Here is a 19,498-nt window from a genome sequence, read left to right on the forward strand (position 1 = left end):
GTCACATGGGGAACAAGGGGACACTGCCGAGGGATGCTGGTGTCCCACCATGAGCTCAGAGCACCCAGGATTGAATCAGACAGTGGTTTCTTGGGAAGTTCAGGAGACCAGAGGCATCCTGTTCTGTGTTCACCCACTGAATGTGTATAAACTGATTTTTATTTTATTTTATTTCACAATGAAGCTGTCAGCCCGTTGCAGAATAGATGGAGTAAGATGTGCACACACGTGACTGGAAAGCACCTGTAGGACTGCAAGGTTCAGGCTGCTCTGCATTTAAGCAGTAAGAAGGTAAAGGCTTCTCAGGAAGTTGGGGTGAGCTACATAGCACTGAAGGGAAATTACAGTACACATTCTTCCCTTTGTCTCCAGCTTCTTTCTTTGCATGTCATTCTCTGAAGTCATTATCTGTGCTCACATGGAAGTCGGAGGGTCAGGTGCACAAGTGGATTTGCCGACTTCAAAATGATCTGTTCTTTTGTTCGTATTTAAAACAAAGGGGAGGCAGTCATACCAAAGGCTTTTGGTACAGCGGAGGTATGCTAATCGAGAAGAGTTAAGCCTCTCAGAAGCCTCACTGCAGGCTTTATTAACATCCGTGAGGTGCATAAGAGTCTTTGAACCCTTGATGCGGGAGTGAACTAAGCGTAAAACAATTTACTCTGCTGTGAAAAAAATCCCAGAGGTCTACTAATGGCAGAATCACAGCCAGCAGCCTTGGAGAGCCTGAAGATACTGTTTGGAAATGTTTGTAAACAAAGTACGAAAAGAGACATTTTTAAATATTTTACTTAAGTTGTTATTACTATTTAAATTAGCCGAGTGTGGCTGTACTTCTCACAACGCCAGTGAAGTCAGACTTTAACGCAGCTTATTTCTCCAGAGATGTTAGAATATGGGAGTGTTTTGTAAAATGCATATGCCACTCGGACTGTGCATAAAAACATCATATCTGAGGGTAGCTAGAGGAGAATTTGCCTCCTTCGGAAAGGATCTGTAGCAACAGTTATTTCTCTTGCTTCTGTTAACCCAAAAAGATTGCAGGGTTGATGAATGGTTGGCATTTTTTGCAAAGACCTTCATGTGACACCAGCAATAAGTAATATTAAACTTATGTTTTCTTGTTTCTACGGTGCAGCTACATAATATATCCTCAGGTTACTTCAATGTTTTTCATACAGATGCTAACGAGGATAAACCTAATTAAAGAACAGGTATTTAACTGGCTTATCTTCATTTGGCGGTGGGCGTGCACAGAGCAAAGGCTTCAAACAGCCTAAGGTGTACGCTGTGCAGTAGCCCCCTCCCCTACGCTTCAAATAAATGAGAGCATACTACGAATTCAGAAACCATTTCAGCGTGTTGTTAACTTGATGCTTTGATTTTGGCTCTGATGCTGTTGCTATGCCAATTTGAGAGAGGAAAGTAGCCTGTATAGCATTTACTGAAAACAGCGCTCATCAATGGGGGAAAAGGAAAACAGGGGGAAAGATGCAGACATCAGTAGACATCAGTGTGGTACTCAGAGAAAAACCCGAACTCTCCTCCTCTGACATCCCATTTTCCTGCATGTGCACAGAGCCCTCTCCCTGACCTTGAAACCATTTGCGTTGTCAACACCCCCAAAATGTACCAATGGGTAGCCAAAAGCTGAGGCTTTTGTACTGCTCCCCACAGGCAGCAGCAGTACTCTGGCACCCAGCAGCTTCACCAAACCCAGGCAGTGCTGGGGCAAGGTCCTTTCTCTCCCTGCAGCAGAAGGGCACGAACCCTCAACCCAAATGCTATAAAAGCAGGTGAGCTGGTGGTTGCACATCCCCAAGAGAGATGAGTTTGTCCATTCCCTAACCCCTCTTGCATGCCAGCCACATGCTGAAGAGAGAAAACCTGGAAAACTCAAATTTTTCAACACCCACATTTATAGGAAAGTACCAGCACTATTTTCAAGTGATCAAACGGCTTTCTCTTTAATTTTGTTTAGGGAATCAGAGTTTCTGATTCTAGCATTTTTCCTTGAACTCATGGCATAACACTGTTCTTACTATATCCAAATTTATTCTGTTTGCCATTGTCCACAGAGTTTAGTGTCATTAGGAAACAGAGTTTTGATACTTCACTTAGTTTTATTCACAGGGGGTTCTGGCTTTTCGCCCCCAGATTGAAGGAAGTTCTCAAAACACAATACATTCCTGCTTCTGGCCAGCTTTGCCCTGAAGGCCAGGCCATGCTAAAGCTAAGGCTGCCTGTAGCCGCCCCAGCCCGCCACCCTGCTACCCGCGCACGCAGGGTGACTCAACATGTAATGACACAGTCACACATCAGTTTTTCCACTGAACCTGTCCCATTTGACAGCTTGCGATGAATGAAAGAGTTGAGCAGTGTTTATTTTTACCTTAGTCTTTTCTATTCGAGCTCTACTTTTTGGGGCAAGGGAACGAGGAGACCTGCGTAGGCTGGCGATGCAGTGTTGGCATTGCAGCTCCTGGGGAAGAAGGGAGCTCTTCAATTTCTTCCACAGCACCGTATTTTTGACAGGGACTGCCATCCTGCTCCATTTTGCAAAGGAACACTGTTACAGGTACTGCAAATGAAACGTTTAGCAGGACAGCTGGTCACAGGCTCCAGAGACACTCTCATGGACAACACAGGCTGTGCTGACACCTGCTAGCTTAACGAAGCATGGGCGTGCAAGCAGAATCACAAAACCAAACATTTATGGTGCTTCCTTGCTCCTCATTTGAGCAATTGACCCTCACACCTTTTCCCTGTTTCACTCACTGCTGTCCCTCTGCCATCAGAGGTGCGATCTCCTCGCGCTTCCCTCCTTCCAACCTTCCCCGTGCTGGGGAGGTTGGGCAGGAGGCTGACAGAGGGCCTGAGCGGAGGCTGGGTGCTCTCTGTAATCCCTCAGCACTTTTTTCTCCCCCCAAATTTCCTCTTCAGTGCTAGCTGGCCCTCCGCTACAAGCCCACCCATTCCCCTTCACTGCTACTGGGATTACTGGAGGCATCAAGTCTTCCTCTAGCTGTTCACAGCCTCGATGGGCAGCAGCTTCTCACCCAGCAGAAACATTAAGCATATAACTTTCCAGCGTAAGAGCCCTGTGGTGAAACCTTTGCTACATGAAGCAGAGCATTTGGATCCATTCATCCAGTGCTTTCATTCCTCCACTTTCCAGAAGGAGACAATAAGATAAACATTTAGGGGGTGTGCAGTGCCATGACTCTTTGGCTCTGTCTGCTCTTGAATGAGGACTCCCATTTCCTCGTGTCAGCTCCCATTTATGGATCAGTCCCACCAACCTCCGTGACAGGGGAGCAGTTAAATCACAGAGGATCTTATCATTCATTAGCACTGTCCAGGTTCATTTATTTCTTTGGCACGATGGGTGAGCAGGCGTGCTGGTTTCCTAACAGATGCAGGCTCCTGCGGTCCGTCCTTGCCTAGCTGTGCATCCTTCAGGTGAGCTGCTCACCTTACGTGACAGGGGCAGATGCCTGAAATGAATTGCAGGGCAGTAAAAAAGGAAAGACCTCCTGAGTGTGGTTGTGTACAGGTCTGCAGGACATCGAAAGTGACTCCAGTTGCTCACTGCTTTGCTTTCGTCGTGTAATAAAAGAAAGTAGAAAGTGATGTCAGGACAGCATTTACGGTATCCATCAGTCAAAAAAAAAAAAAAAAAAAAAGAGGAGGTTTTGTAAGAAACCTTTTCTTATGATTATTCACACTCACATCTCACAGTGCTTAATTAGGACTCTGCCCATCCCATCTTCTTTCCCCCCAGATTACTGCTCAGTGGGTACCACAGGGGGAACGTCTTGAACCAAAATCATTATTCAAAAGCTATTGATGGTTCCTGCAACACGAGGCCCATGGATGAGATCAAGGCTTCGTTGTTCTAGGTGATACAACCATGCGGATGTCACGAGTGCCCACTGCAAGGCTGGCAGGGAAATGAGACCAGAGATCACAGCGATCTTTGAAATATTACCCCCAGCTGCTTGTTCGAGGATCCGCTAAGCCAGCAGAGTTCCTCAGAGAGTGACATTACCAAAATCTCTTGGTGAGCTGACTCCACAGACTAGAAAGGAAGAATAATATTTCAAATAAGTGGACTGACAGAGTTCAAAGGGATAATAAGCATTTAAATTCAACATGAAAGACATCTTCCTCTGCAGAGCTCTAGGATGGAATGCAGCCAGGCAGATAAACTATTTAAAAGCCCCTTTAATCAAGACTATTAACAAAGAGATTTTTGTCTTAATTAAAAACATCCCCCATTCAATCACATTAAAGAGAAAGTGATACAAAATGTAATTTATTTTTCTATTTGAAAATTTTAAAAGAACAGTAAGAACATTTTTCCTTGCAGAGAATCACTGCCTCATTAAAAATTATCTTTGAGAGAAGATTAATTTAATCTATTCCACTGCTCACAGTTTCACTTCGAGTGAACTGTTGCATTCATATTTCAATAAAAAAAAAAAAAAAAAAAAGGTAGAAAGCCTGCTTTTTTGGATTCCCAAATGTTTAATTTTCTGACCATGAGCAATAATGAGAAAGGAAAATGTTTCTTTTCAGAAATCTCCTGGGGTTCTCAAAAACAGCTATAGAAAACAAGGCTAGCTCACATGTACAGAACATTTTCTTTCTTTGCACTCTTGGAAAGAAGCCGTGCTTCAAGGATCCTGTCCATGCTGTTTAAGCTGGAATATTACCATGCACTGGTATCCTGCAAAGCCTTTCAGCAAGCACCAGAAAGAGGAAATGGGGCTTCAGGGCTGAGGTCCAGATAGATTCTCCGTGCAAGGGCGAAGAACAAGAAGAAAATGAACAGGACCAGAGAAACCCCTGAAGATTGGCAGCACCAGGGAAACTTCACACAGAAGCACAGCTTCTGCATGGAAATACGTAGTCCTTAGCAGGACAAGGGTTGCTGTTCACTTCATTTTCAGCCAGATTTGCAGACCTGTGTGGTTACAGAGGAAGAGCAGCATATGGGACAGGCATGAAGCCACCCTGAGCCTCCCACACGGTGCTAAGTCTGCCAGCTAAGAAACCTAACCCCAGGCAGGGAAAAATATCACCATCTGACAGAGTTTTGCCCGTGTGAAGCAGCATTTCTCACAAGCTGTGAAGAGGTTCAATGGGACAGCCGTGGTGACGCCGAGGCCAGATGCTGTTGGTATTACTAGATCTGCAGAGGCTGTAAGGGTCATTTGCTCATCAAGCTCCTGTTTCTTTGCCCTCCTCAGACTTTGATATAGCTTCTCTGCTGTGACTCAATCTTCCTTCCCCGGCTGATACTGACTAAACAGGCAGAAGAAGGAGCATATGTGGTAATATATCAGATACAGCAAGGCAGTGACACATCTCGTTTATTGTACAGCCAAGTCAAGGGGCTCTTTACCTCCTCATGATGGCCAAAGTGATCAAATACCCCATTACCTGAACTAAGGAGCCACATCAGAGCAGCAGAACAACCAAGCACCTGTTGGTGAAGTGGAATGGCCCCACACAACCACACGTCCATACAGCTGGGTTCTTCCACATCCTCCTCAGCCCCACCACACTTGGCCACTTTCAAGTGACAAACATCTCAGCTCTGCTGTCTTGTGGTGGTCGCACTAACTGTCCTGAAGTAGCTGTCCCACTTGGGCAGGAGCTGCACCATCAGCAGCCTGATGGACTCTTGCAAGAGTACGGTTGCTCCTTATACATAAAATATGGCTGCAGCAGGAAGGAGCATCCACATCATCATGGCTATCTCAGCTTAAAGTAACCTCTCAAGGTAGCTCAGTCCCACTCATTTTGCCCTTCAGAAACCTGAGGACATACACTAATTTTCACCAGCCTCTATTGCCTCATTTCTTAGAGGGGATGGACCAGACCTGTGCCAGCTTATGGCAGCAGGCATCTGGCTCCTTCCACCCCGTGAGATGTCATAAGGCTTACTTGCTTACTAAACCCTGAGCATTGCCTTGTTCTGCTTTGTGTATTACAGACAACCTTTCCTCGAACATAACATTTCTGGAGATGCAGAAAAGGCAGAGTCTGCCTGAGGTATTTGCATGGTTCCCAGGCATTAAATCTATTTACCTGTTACTTGAAACTAAATTAATTTGAGGGTTGTTCGATGGCTTCAGTTAATTAACCAGTTTTTTATTTGATGCTGGTTACTCTTAAATTCAATGAAAAAGATTATTTTCAGTATTGTCTCTTCAGAAAAGAAGCGATACCTGCGTTTCCTTATATAACCATCTCCTAGTAAGTAGCCCAGAAAGATTCGTTATTGCCTCTTGAAGCTAAAGAAATGTCAGAGGTATTAAAACATTGACATTTTGTTGCAGTTAGATTTGTGAGATAAACCAGACAGCTGCCTGAAGGCAAGCTACAAGATTACTCATCCGATTTTGTTGCTGCGATATGGCATTGTTGCATACAATTACCGTGACTCACTGCCGCTGTTGTCAAGCTCTACACCAACCGCCTTGCCCCATTTGTCATGGTTATAATGGACTCTACAGAGCCAGCACCAGAAACCCGGAGCTACTTGTAATGTTTGTTTTGATAATGAAATAAAGGGCTTCTCAGAATCCTTATTTCCTTCACCAATGCAAAGTGAAATGCTGCATGTGACCCGTTCAGCAGATGCTGAAAAAAAACATGCTAAATCCTTCAGGTGCAGAAGGTTTGGATAGCTCAGCCATGCCTGAATGCCCTAAGAAAATATTTATTTTTTTCAAGAAAAAAAAAAGTTTTTTTTTTCTTCTTTCTTTCCTTCCTTCCACCCCTCCCAGTCCCATTTTCATTTTATTACAGTCCTTTCCAAGAGCACTGAGTAGATGAGATGAAAATAGCTTGCCTGGTGCCAGGAGGTTGTCTGTCTGTGCACTCAAGATGCCTGTTCTTCTTCGTCACCTACTGTGACCTCTGACTATGTGCAAATGTAGCTCTGTCCTTCAGCTTTGTGCCAATGCCTTTGCACTTCCCATCGCCCCTATTTTTGATCTTGCCTGATTTTAGACATTTGATCTTGCCTGATTTAGAGGCAGACAGCAGTCATTCCTCAAGACAAAGGCAGAAACAGCATTGGTTTCTCTTTCTGTTGGCCAGGACAGCCTGCGGGATGCCCTGGACTTACTTCACCAGTTCTCCAGGCTGTCTGAACTCATTGTAGGTCACCGAGAGACAACTCCTTCACTAGCACATTTCTTCCCTTTCTCTGAATATATGTTTCAGAGACAATGAATACATCTGGGAATCGCTTTCTTTTTCAGAGCAAGCAAACAGGATGAATAACTTTTTGACAGCTGTAAAAAGCAGCTTTACCTGTCTCCATCTGGGGGTAAGAGATGTGCTCGAGCAGTACAGCAATGAGATTTGGCTGACAGTGTCATGACTTCTTCCCTAACCCGTGATCTGGCTGGGCAGGCAAAGCAGTGTAAAAGCAGAGGCCTGAGTAACATTAGGAAACACCATTCCTCAAATTCCCAGCTTTGAATTACAATGAATTTTAAGAACATAAAGCTTACCACCAACATCTCTGCAGTCTTCTTAGTGTAGGGAAACTCTGCTCAAAATCCAGCAAGACATTACTGCCTCCTCACTGGCTCTGTTCTTGGTCTTCGTGCTCCCACTGGGTTGTGCAAAGGTTCAGAACAGCACTGTAAAACTCAGAGGAACAGCAACAACATCAGCAGGGGGCCCTCCACATCAGTATACCACGCATGTTTCTTTTCTTTTAGCTGGAGGTGAGCACATCAGTTCAAAGCCAGATGTCCTCCCAAGAGCATGCTTGAATGCTATGACAGCTAGTTGATAAGGGAGATGGGGGAAACCCACAAAATGACAAAAACATCTCAGAAGCTGCCAACCTACTGAAAGATATTGATATTTTAATCGATTCAGGCTACACTTGATGATCTCTGGAGATCTTTTTCAACCAATACCATTACGACTATGCCATATTAAAACCACCTGAAATGTTAGAAGGGAAGCACTGGAAAAATCAATACAAAATTTTTCTAAGACACCAAGCCATTGATTACACAAAGACGCAAACCTAGTAGCATTACAGAGTGTGTAGCAGGAACACCATGCCAGAGAGAGGCAGCAACCTGTCTTCTCTGTGGCATCGCAGTCTAAGACCAGAGCAAACCATGCATGACGCTGTCCTCTGCAGCTGGACCACTTCCAGACACCGGTTCATTGAGAGAGCCACCACCTCCATCCTGCCTAGGACACTGCATGTATCTCAGTGCAAGTTTAGAAGCATTCTAGTAGCTTATTTCAGCAGTTCTTGTGTATACACATGTGCACTGCTTCCTTTCAGCCGGTTATGTCTACCAGACCTTTTTCTGCCCTGACCACAGCTTGAGTTATGCTGAGTCACAAATTGTGGTTTATTATATATTATTTTTTGCAAAGATTCCAGGTTCTTCCTACTAGCTGTTAGCCTATGGATCGGTAGCAAAAGAGGCCATAGATATTTCTATCTCCATGTAAGTCATTATATATATACATATATAGATATATATATATATTGGTGCAGGTAGTATTTTCTGGCATGACAAGACAGGAAGGAAACATTCTTGTATTCACCTGGATGTGTTTAGAGTCTTCCTTATCTTCTGAAAGGCTTATAGTCCAGCCCCCACAGGAGCATGGTACTTTTATCAAGCACATTTATCATTTACAAATTACCTCTCTTTGTGCCTGAGGTCCCCTGGCTGCCTTTCCTGCATGGCACATTTCTGCCTTTGTCTTTGCACTTGCAAACCATGGTAGCTCTGAAAAAAAAAAAAAAAGAAAGAAAAAAAAAAAAAGAAAAAAAAAGAAAAAAAGCAAACTGTAACCCCCCACTTTGTAGGACTGGTGCCCCACCTTTCAGCTTTTCACATGGAGCAGAGAGCTCTGCCTGCAAGAGAGCTTGATGTGTTTGCCTGTTTATCTTGCTCGAGACACAGCCATTGTGCAGAAAATCTCAATGAAGTTTAACAATTCCAGTGAACCGTCACCTACCACCTCTGTGAACTACAAACCAACACAGTCTGAAAGTAAACCCTTTGGGCAGAAAGAAAAGGAAGTCAATAGATTAGAGAATGCAGGTATGACTATGAATAAAGCATTTTCCAGCAAGTTTGGAAAACCACCAAAGCAAATAGACAGAGTTATTCATTCCTGACGGGTATTGTATATGTTTCTTCCAGGTGTGTGCATGAGTGTTTATTCATGTGAGAGGAGTTACCCCACTTCTGCCCTTTTAGTGCCTAAGGTTTTAGGACTCCCACTAGTTTTCCTCTTTAAACTTTTCTGAACCACGCTGATTGCACAGCAGGATGACCTACCCCGGTTAGTGCCAACCATCGAGTTTTCTTTACCACAATAAGCAAGAACTGCCTCAGCTTTGAATGACAGGGTTTCTTCAGAGCAGGGACAATGATTTATTTCTCTCCTTAGCTCATGAAGAGGCCTGACAACAGCAGGGTGTACTCTGAGCTCACAGGAAAGAGACTTAGACTCTCTTGGTCAAGAGCCCTCTCCCTGCCTCTCAAGAGCCCAAAGGCCAGGAAAGTCTATTCTGTAGGACTGCCCCAAATGTGAATTTCAGCCTGTTTTGTGAGTTATCCCATGTTAATTGCCAGCCTGTGCCTTTAGAGGCATACCCAGCACCTCAGCCTCAGTGTGCCCTGTATATCCTATCCTTGCTGGTGCTATGTCTAGGCTCTTGGCAGCAGAGGTATCTCCAGAAAACAAGAGTCAAAACAGTATATTGCTTTTTTATATCCCCCTGGTATCTACCCAACAGAAAGTCTGTCAGCCAACTGCAGCTTTCACATTTTTACAACTTCAAGACCTCTGCTCATGACGCTGGTAAACCAGAACTTTTCTAGGTTAGTTGTTTAGACATCATGTTGTATATCAGTGCTGCCTCATTTCAACTTTTCTGGTGTTAAACAGTCTATTTGCTCCAGATTGGGCCAGAAAGCTCTAACTGGGCTGTTTTGAGGCAGATGCTTGCATTTGCCCAATGTCTTTCAATTGTAGGAAAGGAATGCCAACATCAGGATTTTCATTAGATTTCACTACATCCTTTTTCGAGAGAGAGTACTTACATTTCTTTGGGTTCACTATCTAGTTGTCATTTGGACATCTGTACTTCCATTGCTAGGCTTTCTGACGCGATCCCATTTCCACGTGGATGCTTTAGCTGAAAGCCCGTTGTATGAAGTTTCTTTCTGTTGCTCACATATACACTAAAATAAAAGAAATCCAGTAACACAAAAATAAGTTAAACGAGAGAGTAACTGCAAACCAAAAGCTATGTTTCATTGCTTCAGAAGCAGAAAAAGGCCCACCTGTGAAGTGGCCAAACCTCTCCACTGCCCCTGCAGAGTTTGGCACAACTCTCTTGTCCTTTGCTCTCCCTGCTTCAAAAAGTCAGCACTGGAGACTGTCTGATGCCAATGCTTATCCCTGCCCATGGCAGGGGGGTTGGAGTTAGATGATCTTTAAGGTCCCTTCCCTCCCAGGCCATTCTGTGGCCACTGCCTAATTGTACCCTTTTCTGCTGGCCATGGAGAACGTTTCCTCATTTCTAACCTGGAGTTCAGCCAAATGGGTTTGAAGGACTTTGTCTAGAAACACAGTCCGTGGCCTAAAGAAGCCCTTTCTTTCCCTGCTCAGGTAGCTTCAGCCCCTACCAGGCTTTCACTTAGCTCTTGCTAAGGGTTTTACATCATGTTTGGTCTCTTACTGCTCCTCAGAAACATTCACAAAATGGAGAGGAGTGAGTTTCTCTTCCTGCATTTAAGTTTTAGCTGCTCAAGCCTCCACAAGTTGTTTCATAGACACGCTCAGCCATTCCCCACCTCTCCCTTGCTGGAAAGCAGTCTGCTTCCCTCCCTCCCAAGGCTATCTCACAGCAGCTTGCTCCTTTCCTTTAATTTCCCAACCAAGCTCTCCTTCCACATGATGTCCCCTGGGAGAAGGACACTGTGCTTCTGCCTCAACACCCCCATGTCCTCCACCCTCCTGCAGCAGGCGAGGTCCCCGTGTGTCCTGAGCCATGCAAGCCCAACAGGTGAGGTTCAGTGCAGAGTCCTTACCCAGACCTGACCACATCACCTGCAGGGAGGAAAGCAAACCACCACCTTTCTCAGAGCAGGCTGCAGCCTCTAGGCTTCATTATGTGTTACTCTTTCCATCAGCAAGAAGGCACACAGTAAGGCAGCAGAGCCTTGCTGATCAAACAGGGCTGGTGAGAGCATCTCGTGATGTGAAGCCTTAGCACTGCACTCAGCTGCTTGAATTTACCCATTTATTTCAGGTGAGGCCTGGGAGACAGCCACACGGCACAGCAGGGCATGTGTTTAAGTGCCTTGCTGAGCACAGGCCAAAGTTTACCTAGAAGAAACAGGCAGGATTTACGTGTGGAAAAAAAAAAAAAAAAAAAAACGAAAAAAAAGAAAAAAATAATTGTCAGTGAGGCATGGAAATGAGAAACATATCAACAATAAATTAGCCAGAGATGAGCATTTGGGTTCATTTTTCATAGGCTTGCACATCTGGCCAATAATGAGACGTGATCTGCTGCAAGTTCTCTCTGTATATGAGCCTCTGTTAGGTGCTTAGGGGGAGGAATCCCCCCATCCCCCTCAATGCTTCATTTCCTGTTTTAATTTCATAATGGACAGTTTGTGTTTCCTACAAACAACGATGGGATCTGTTTTCTCTCCCGGGAGCCTGCTCGCTGTGTTTGGTAGATGAGCAGGAGAGGGAAGCAGCCTTTAGGAGGAGATGGATGGCACAGCCCCACGCGCTGTCTGCCGTGATGGGCATGGCAGCACCACAAAGAGCTGCAATCTGCCTCGAAGGGGAAGATTTCCTGTTTACCCCAAAGGACAGCAAGCTGTTTATAGAGGAACACTCTTCCATACTAATGAAAGGGCTTGCGGTCAGATTGCTGGCAGCTGAGCCCAGCCCCAGGCATCCGGCAGGGCCGTCAGGCAGTGCCAGCCTGGGATGCTCTGAGCAGCTGCAGGGGCTCAGGTCTTTCCTCCACCAAGCCCATTCCCCCATCCCAGCCCTGCTGGGTTCCTGCAGCTTCCCTGGAGGTGTCAGTGGTCCAGTTCCTTCCCCAATGCTTTCCTTCAGGCCATTCTGTGCCACAAAAGGACATGACTTTGAAGTCTGATGTCGCAGGAGTTGCCCAAAAGGCAGTCTCCGTCCTCCTGGGGTGGGAGCTGGTGGGATGAGATTCACACCTCTTGTTGGGCACAGGAAAGCAATAACTCCAAGCAAAACCCATGTATGTTCCTGTTTACTCATAAGGAAGTGTGAGGTGTGTGAGCAAGACGTTAAGCAGCCTGTGTTTCATGGGGTGGCTGCTGGGAGTGCACTTGGTAGCTGCTGGAGCCCACGGTTACATTCTGCGGAAGAGATGTATGCATAATTCATATACTTTTAATTAAACGGTGGTATCTTGCAATATATTGCATTTACTGTAATTACATTTATCTCCTTACACTCTTCGACCTACTGAAGCATCACTTTTTTTTTTTTTTCCTTTCGGTTACAATCTGAGCATAAACAACACTAATTGGACTTTAGGGCTTGACGTGCCAAAGGAGCTGTGCCAGGCTCTCCCCACCAGAGGCAGCAGTGCCAGAACAGGATGCCTGAGAGCTACTCAGGGAGCTGCCCTGAGGTGACCCAAAGTTGCAGGAGACCAGTACCGCACATCCTAAAGCTCCTCTCCTGGGCATTTGGGGATAGCCCAAGCTGTTTCAGTGTTGCAGAAAGCTTTCTTTCAGGAGTAGGATGTCCCTAAAAAGAGGAGCCTGGAGTTTTTGCTGCTCCATACATAGGTAATGCATCCATCTAGGAGATGTGTCCCCCTGAAGACAAAGCTGCTGAAACCTACCAAGACACCCTCTTTTCTACTGAATTCATTGCTGACCTCCACGTGGCTCTATGACGGGCCCCATCAGGTGTAGTGAAGGCAGCAGCTTACTCTCAGCTCCCAGCATTTGGGTGTGCTGAGCTGGGCAGGCACGGAGCAGCATCCTCAGGGACAGCTCTTGTGTGAGAAGGTGTTTCACACCACCACGGGTGGGACGCAGGGCTGGCAGTGCTGGGGTTTGGGTCACTACGCTGACACAGCTCTCCCAGAGGGGGAACCAAAACCACGTTGCTGGGGAAGGATGGGAGATGGATATCCCACAGGTGGATAAGGGTGTAAATTGCTTGGGAAAATCCTTCTGTCTGCCAGGAGGTCTTTTTTCCTCTCCAGGAAGGTATTTAACAATTTTGGTTTCTCAGCTGCTGCTCTACAGGCTGGATTTTTATTTCTTTATTTTCTCAGCACACATACATAAAGGAAAAAAAAATACAGTTTCACTGAGACTTACTGGTATGTTTCTCCTGCGAGACCAGGTGGGCAAACCCAGAGGTTTGTTATTGATTTTACTGTGAGAGCAGTAGCTCAGGTTTGGCAGGTGAGAGGTTGTGCTCTTATTAGGAAAAAAAAAAAATGTAAAAGAAGAAAAAGAAAGGAAGAGAAGGAGAAAAGCACCCAGCTTGTGCTGCCCTTGTGATTTATTATACATAATGTGCTGCAAGATTAACTCCAGCTGAGTTGCTGTGGGAAGAGAGCACTTACTTTGGAGCACCTGAAGGGGATTAACGAGTTGTCAATTTGGCTTTATGAAGAGATGAGATGGTCCTGTTCCTTTCCTGGGGTTCGAAGTTTGGCACAGTAGCACGGAGCACTGTAGCTGATGACCTGATGAGAGGTCACCTCATGGTGGTTTAATGGCTGTTGAGGTGGCCCAGGCAGCCTGGGAGCAGACCACTGCTGCAGGTGGAGGAGCACCTACAGATGGCCAGGGAAAAAAAGGGGCTTCAGAAAGGCTCAAGATTTTCACTGGGGAGGAAACAAAGCCAGAAGCGCTTGTGTGTGAGGGGAGGGATGCTGTTGGGGAGTGAAGGAAGCTGTGAAGGAGTAGAAGGGCACGTGTTGAGCAGAGGAGGGCTAGTGAGGCAGCATGGATGGATGTGAAGGGGCTGAGGAGCAGGTGGGTGGAAGAGAGACCTGTTCATGGTGCCTTGTGTTAACCAGCAAGGTGTCCAACCAGCCTGAACCAACACCGAGCCTCGGCTTGTCAGGCTGGAAATGGAAAAACATAATGGGCTCCTGGGCTGTGAAGTCAAACTCAGCCTGTCCCCTGCCCCAAACCCTCCACTGGTGGTCCTGGAGGTGCCGATGTTCTCCAGCAGGGCAGCACGGGGCCTACTGCTGGGGGTGCTCACAGTCCACCCCCACAAAAAAAACCTTCCCCCTTCTTGCCAAACTACCCTATGACCTTGCCAAGCCTGGAGCTTGCAGGAGGGCCCAGCTCAGCTGGAGCAGGCAGCAATTAGTGCAGAAATCTCATTGTTTTATTTTGTTGTTCTGGAAAGCAGCAGGGCAAATAATTAAATTTAAAAAATAAACCTCGAGTTCTTTAAATCATTAGGCCCTGCGATGCTAAGCCTCAGCGACTAAGTATCTTTGAGGAAAAGAGTTTATGTTGCATTTTCCTTGCGTTTCCAAAAGAATTTTTGCTAATGAAAGGCAGCGGAAGAGCTGTGCAGGAGGGTAACTGGCTCCTGGCTTGCAGAGCAGGATAATCAGTGCGTGAAGCAGTAAAGATCCACGTGGCTTTCATGCCTCGCTGCTGCGAGATGCTGTGCCAGATACTCTGATGGCAGAGCTGTGTGGCCACTGGAACGGCGTCCCACAGCAACGGTAGAAAGACTCACTTAAAAATACATAACTGGCATCAACTGCGTATGCAATGATGCAGTTCTGTATATGCAGCTTTAGAATAAACTAAAAAGGCAAACATTTTAGATAGTGCTTTGCTGTCAGTGCACGCAGCAGCGGATGGCATGGGTTTTGCTGCTCTCTTTTGGGGCTTGTTCCACCAGCACAGGCGCCTTCCTGCCCCTCTCTGTGGCAGGTTGTGTGCAGCACAGCCAGGCTGGGAGCTATTGTCTTATCTTCCCCCCACTGAGTCAATCGTGCCTGCACGATGACTGTTTTCTGCTCTAGAAAGCATGTCCCCTGAGAATTTATCTTAACGGCCTCGTGTCCAGTCCCATAGATCAGTCATCTGATAATAAAACCAGAAATGGTTCAGATTTACATCTCTGAAGTCCTCACGCTTCTCCATCTCAATGAAGTTATACAGGAGTGTTTGCTGACCTCTTAGAAGACAGCCGTTCATTCCTCTGCACCCCAGGACACTATTTCTTTAGCAAAGACATGTATTAAGGGGAATTAATTAACTACGTTTGCTGGCTGGATAATCAATTTTCTTGGAATAAATTGAGCACTGATGGAAGAACGTTGATCTGTTGCTTTCCCTGCACAGAGATTAAAAATAGATGAATACCCAGCTGGAGAAATCATGATGGGATCATATTCTTTCCCAATATAGAGTTTTGGCAACCTCAGGAAACGGGGTGAATGTTACTGGGATTTCATTTCATAAATGCACTGTGAAAGTGAATGTCAAAACGTCCTGATTTAGAGATCTTTGAACAAAAGGAAAGGGAAGTGTTTCATTCTGAAGCAACTTTTTATTTAGTCATTTAAAAAACAGCAAAATCAAGGGAAAATCTAAGTGAAATGTTTTAGTTGTGTGAAAACAAAAGCTATTTAAAATTCTATTTAATAATACTTCTTAAACATGTTTCTTTATTTATTACGTGTTCCTTCATAGATCAATTTAATAAATTGGGGTCTCCCAGCACTGTGTCAAGCAGATGCTTTCTCCCCACCCCTCCATTCCAGTAGTGATTTTGCCACCTGTTGAGCCCCAGCTCAAAGACCAGCAGCATGCCATGGTTCATGCTTCTTTACCTTGGTCCTGACAATGTTTCATCACTCTAGTTTTTATCGACACGTGCCCCAGCTAATGACCCGACTGGCATGCTACAATGCAACCTGGTGTTTCCTTTATATATATGTATTGCCCCCATGCCTCCTAAGTCACTGATTTGACTACAAACTGCTCGGACTCTCGGGTTTATTTTTCATTTCATTTATTGCAGGCATGAATACAGGAACAGGTAAACAGCTGAGCCGTAAAAGTTTCTCTCCAGGAATGTTTTCAACAAAATGCCATCAAATACTGCCTGGTGATACACGCTGCTACTAGGATGGAACAAAACGATGTGAGCAATCTTTCTTTAAAGCTGCTACCCACCAGTCAAAGCTGCAGCTGCCAAAGAAGCCTTCTCCTCCACTTGCTTGCTCCCTTCCCTCCTTCTCCCTGCAGGTTCTTTTACGGCACTTAACTTTACAAAACACAGTTGTGAGGCTGATCTTACATGCAATTACAGATCAGCACCAGTATATTTATTGCAAACTCCTTGAACATCAGGACATCAAAAAAAAAAAGAAAAAAAGAAAAAAAAAAAAAAGAAAAAGGGAAAAAAAAGAAACAATATTTGATTGCATAATTACAAATAGTTTTTTGTAGCCAATGAACCAGAAATGTATTCAGGAAAAAGAAAAAAAAAAAAGAAAGAAAGAAAAAAAAAAAAAGAAAAACAGGATATTTGTAAACAGTTCAAACAAAACATGATGCTGCCTCCAGTGAAACATTTCACTGCATTGCCAGCTCTGTTTCAAATGGGCACGTAGGCAACCTGTTGCAAGAGAGTTGTGAAGCCATGAGCTGAAACTTCTGAGGAGTTAATTTTCAAACATTGCACTTTTCAGGGTCTGAGCACATTTGCAACGTGAAAAATCTGCACACACTGTGGGATCTGATAGAGATTTGGGATCTCAAACAGCATTTCTTAAGAAAACCTGGTTATCCCTTTTAAAACGAAATAGTGAAAACACCAGAACCGCACAAAACCAAACCACAACTGGTTGTCTCCCGTGAGAGACTGCAACATGAGAAAATATTCAACTCCTTGCATAGCTATTTAAATGGCCAATAAATTTTGCTGGAATCACCCAAGCACGACAACATTGCGTTCTGCCACTTTGCGACTTCACACTTGAAAGCTGGGCTCTGCTGACGGGGTCGGAGCACCCCGGGGCACTACCCCAGGAGGGCTTTGCTGGCGTGGTGATAGCAGAGGGTTCACCACCAGCTGCTCCCAGACTGGACACAGCTCTAATGATGCCTCCGAGCTTCTGCCACCGTAAGCTCTCCCAGCTCTCTGCTCTCCCCGTAAGGGATAAAAGCTGTTCTGACAACAGGGTGTTTTTGGTGGTGTATTTACACCTAACGTGCAAGGCTTTTGCTGGCAGAGCTATGTCGATCACAAATCGTACCTCAAAGGACCCCTGGATGATGGAGCCGTGTTGGCAAGGGCTTGCAATGTAGACCTAACCAGAGGGACCGAGAGCAGGATTCATCTCACTTAACTTTAAGCAATACAAAGGTAGACTTTTAAGTCAGAGGCACCTCCAGAAGGCAGTCCCTCTCACCTCTCTTCAGGCGAGAGTTGGGCACGTAACGTTAGGTGAGATGAACCCTTTCCCAGGAGAGCTGAAAAGACAGACTCCTTTCAGCTACCCCTTTTTGTCACCAGCTCTGGAGACCATGCTTCAGAAGGCTGCTGTTTAAATGCGTTATCTTTACACGTGTCAATGTACATGATAATGATAGCCTGTGCTGGGCTTCATGCTGCCACAACTACATATGCAAGCTCATTAAAGCTAGCTCAGATACCTCTGCACTATTATATAGACATACCTTCAGGCAGAGTATCCTTTAACACCTGTAAAGTTAAAGCCTGGGGGCAAATCTAGACTACATGCCCCTCGGCTACGTTCACGTTGACATTGTCTTGTTTGCAGTAGTTTTGGGTAACAGGTGTCCTGACACTGTAATTCCCAACCAGAGGCGAGGCAGGAGTGTTTATTCAAAGGATGTGAAAACTGAGACGCTTAAGCGTGGCTGAAGAAAGTACATAGTAAGAAAGAACAACGTGATGGCATTCTGCAGTTAAAAGCCGAGTTCGGTATCAGTCAAACATTTTGAATAAAGCTCCATTAGACTGCAGAATAGGAAACAGTGGCAGCCAGTGGATAAGACACTAAAACAAGACAAGGCAACGTACGTGGGGTTGTTCTGTGGGACCCATCCCACCGGAACGGAGTGGCCACATGAGCCTTTCCCTCTCCATCTGGGGGCACCAAGGAGGGAGCACTCTGCCCTCTCCCAGCTATGCCAGAGCACACCCCAGCCACGGAGACCTGGCCACTGCAAAGTCACCTTGGTTTGTGTTTGTTTTTTTTTGTTTGTTTTGTTTTGTTTTCCAGTTCTGAGCAGTTCAGCTTAAGAATTTTTATACAACAGGAGTAAAATCCTGCATTCAAAATAATAAACTAATAGCTTGTTTAAGAGCCAGAAAATCAGATGGGCTGGTCTGAGTCAGGCATTCCGTTTCGCTAAAGGCTTTTGCATATGTGACCAGACTGCCCCAATGCAGGTAATTGGATGTCTGTCCCCAGACCTGAAGGCATATTGCAGGGTTCCTAATGTCCATTCCAAGGCAATCAGTACAACCAAAGGGTGTGCTCAGATCTGTTTTCTTCTTGATAATGACTTTGTGAAACAGCTGCCAATGCACATACAACTGGGGGCTGTCTAACAGCAGGCAGCAGACCAGATTTCAGCTAGGGTCAGTGTTGTGCCATTCCTAAATCTACTTGGCTTTCCTCTCCCAAAACAGCATCTCTGATTAGAATCTTCTTTTACTTATTCTTCCAATGCTCAGTTTTACTTGGGTGCAGACAAAAGGTGCTGTCGCTTCTACCTCTACCATCACCTTCTGGGAGGCAGTGAGCAGAGAATAATGGGAAACAATATTTTCACCTCCTTTCTGATCTCTTCACAGGGATTTAAGGTTCCTAGTTAATTTTTAATAACCCTGGGTTGATGGAGAGGTACACGGATACATAAGGAACAGAAATGCCTTGGCACTGTAACTAAAAGACGGACGGTGTACAGGTTGTGTCTGATTACCCAGCAAAGCCATCTGAGTGCTCTGAAATCTGCAATCCAGGTGTGTTTCTATGACTCCTTGTGCCCATTCCTCGTGTTGAGCTACTTCATTACATTTTGCATTGCAGGTTTCTACCTAACACTTACGCTGTCTGTTTTGCCCCATCTTACGGCAACGGGAAAGGTTTGGGGTTGCCAGATTTGAACTGGGGAGCCTAATGCTAGTTTCTTGTCCCAGTGAATATAAAATAGACAAGTCATTTTATACCTCTGACATTGCAATCCACAGTCCTATAATGCTCTCAAGATTATCTCATTTCAGCAAAAGAGCACAAGCTAACTCTGAAGGAAACTCAGTCTCACAGCAGTCACTTCCCAGCCTCCACACAAGCAAACAGGTTAAGCTGAGATAAAGCCATCGTAATCAGTACCAAATTAAGGACAATCTTTTATCTTAATACAAACCAGAGAACACA

At 45.3% G+C, this 19,498-nt stretch overlaps 1 long non-coding RNA gene across 5 annotated transcripts; it reads right to left on the minus strand.

Annotated features, from left to right (window-relative positions):
* Positions 1-3,483: 3,483 nt before the first annotated feature.
* On the minus strand, positions 3,484-11,403 carry LOC137850778 (uncharacterized). Of its 5 annotated transcripts, none has more exons than XR_011092811.1 (7): positions 11,157-11,403; positions 10,119-10,259; positions 8,887-9,066; positions 8,707-8,792; positions 7,536-7,675; positions 3,992-4,081; positions 3,484-3,599 (listed from the first exon to the last, which is right to left on the minus strand). It is a non-coding gene; the product is annotated as an uncharacterized lncRNA (long non-coding RNA). The 5 variants fall into 5 exon arrangements; XR_011092812.1 differs by having other exon boundaries at positions 3,484-3,594; positions 7,536-7,667; positions 11,157-11,401; XR_011092808.1 differs by having other exon boundaries at positions 7,536-7,667; positions 11,157-11,400.
* Positions 11,404-19,498: the final 8,095 nt, after the last annotated feature.

This window comes from Anas acuta, chromosome 2 (genome assembly GCF_963932015.1).
Source record: "Anas acuta chromosome 2, bAnaAcu1.1, whole genome shotgun sequence".
NCBI classification, from domain to species: Eukaryota; Metazoa; Chordata; class Aves; order Anseriformes; family Anatidae; genus Anas; species Anas acuta.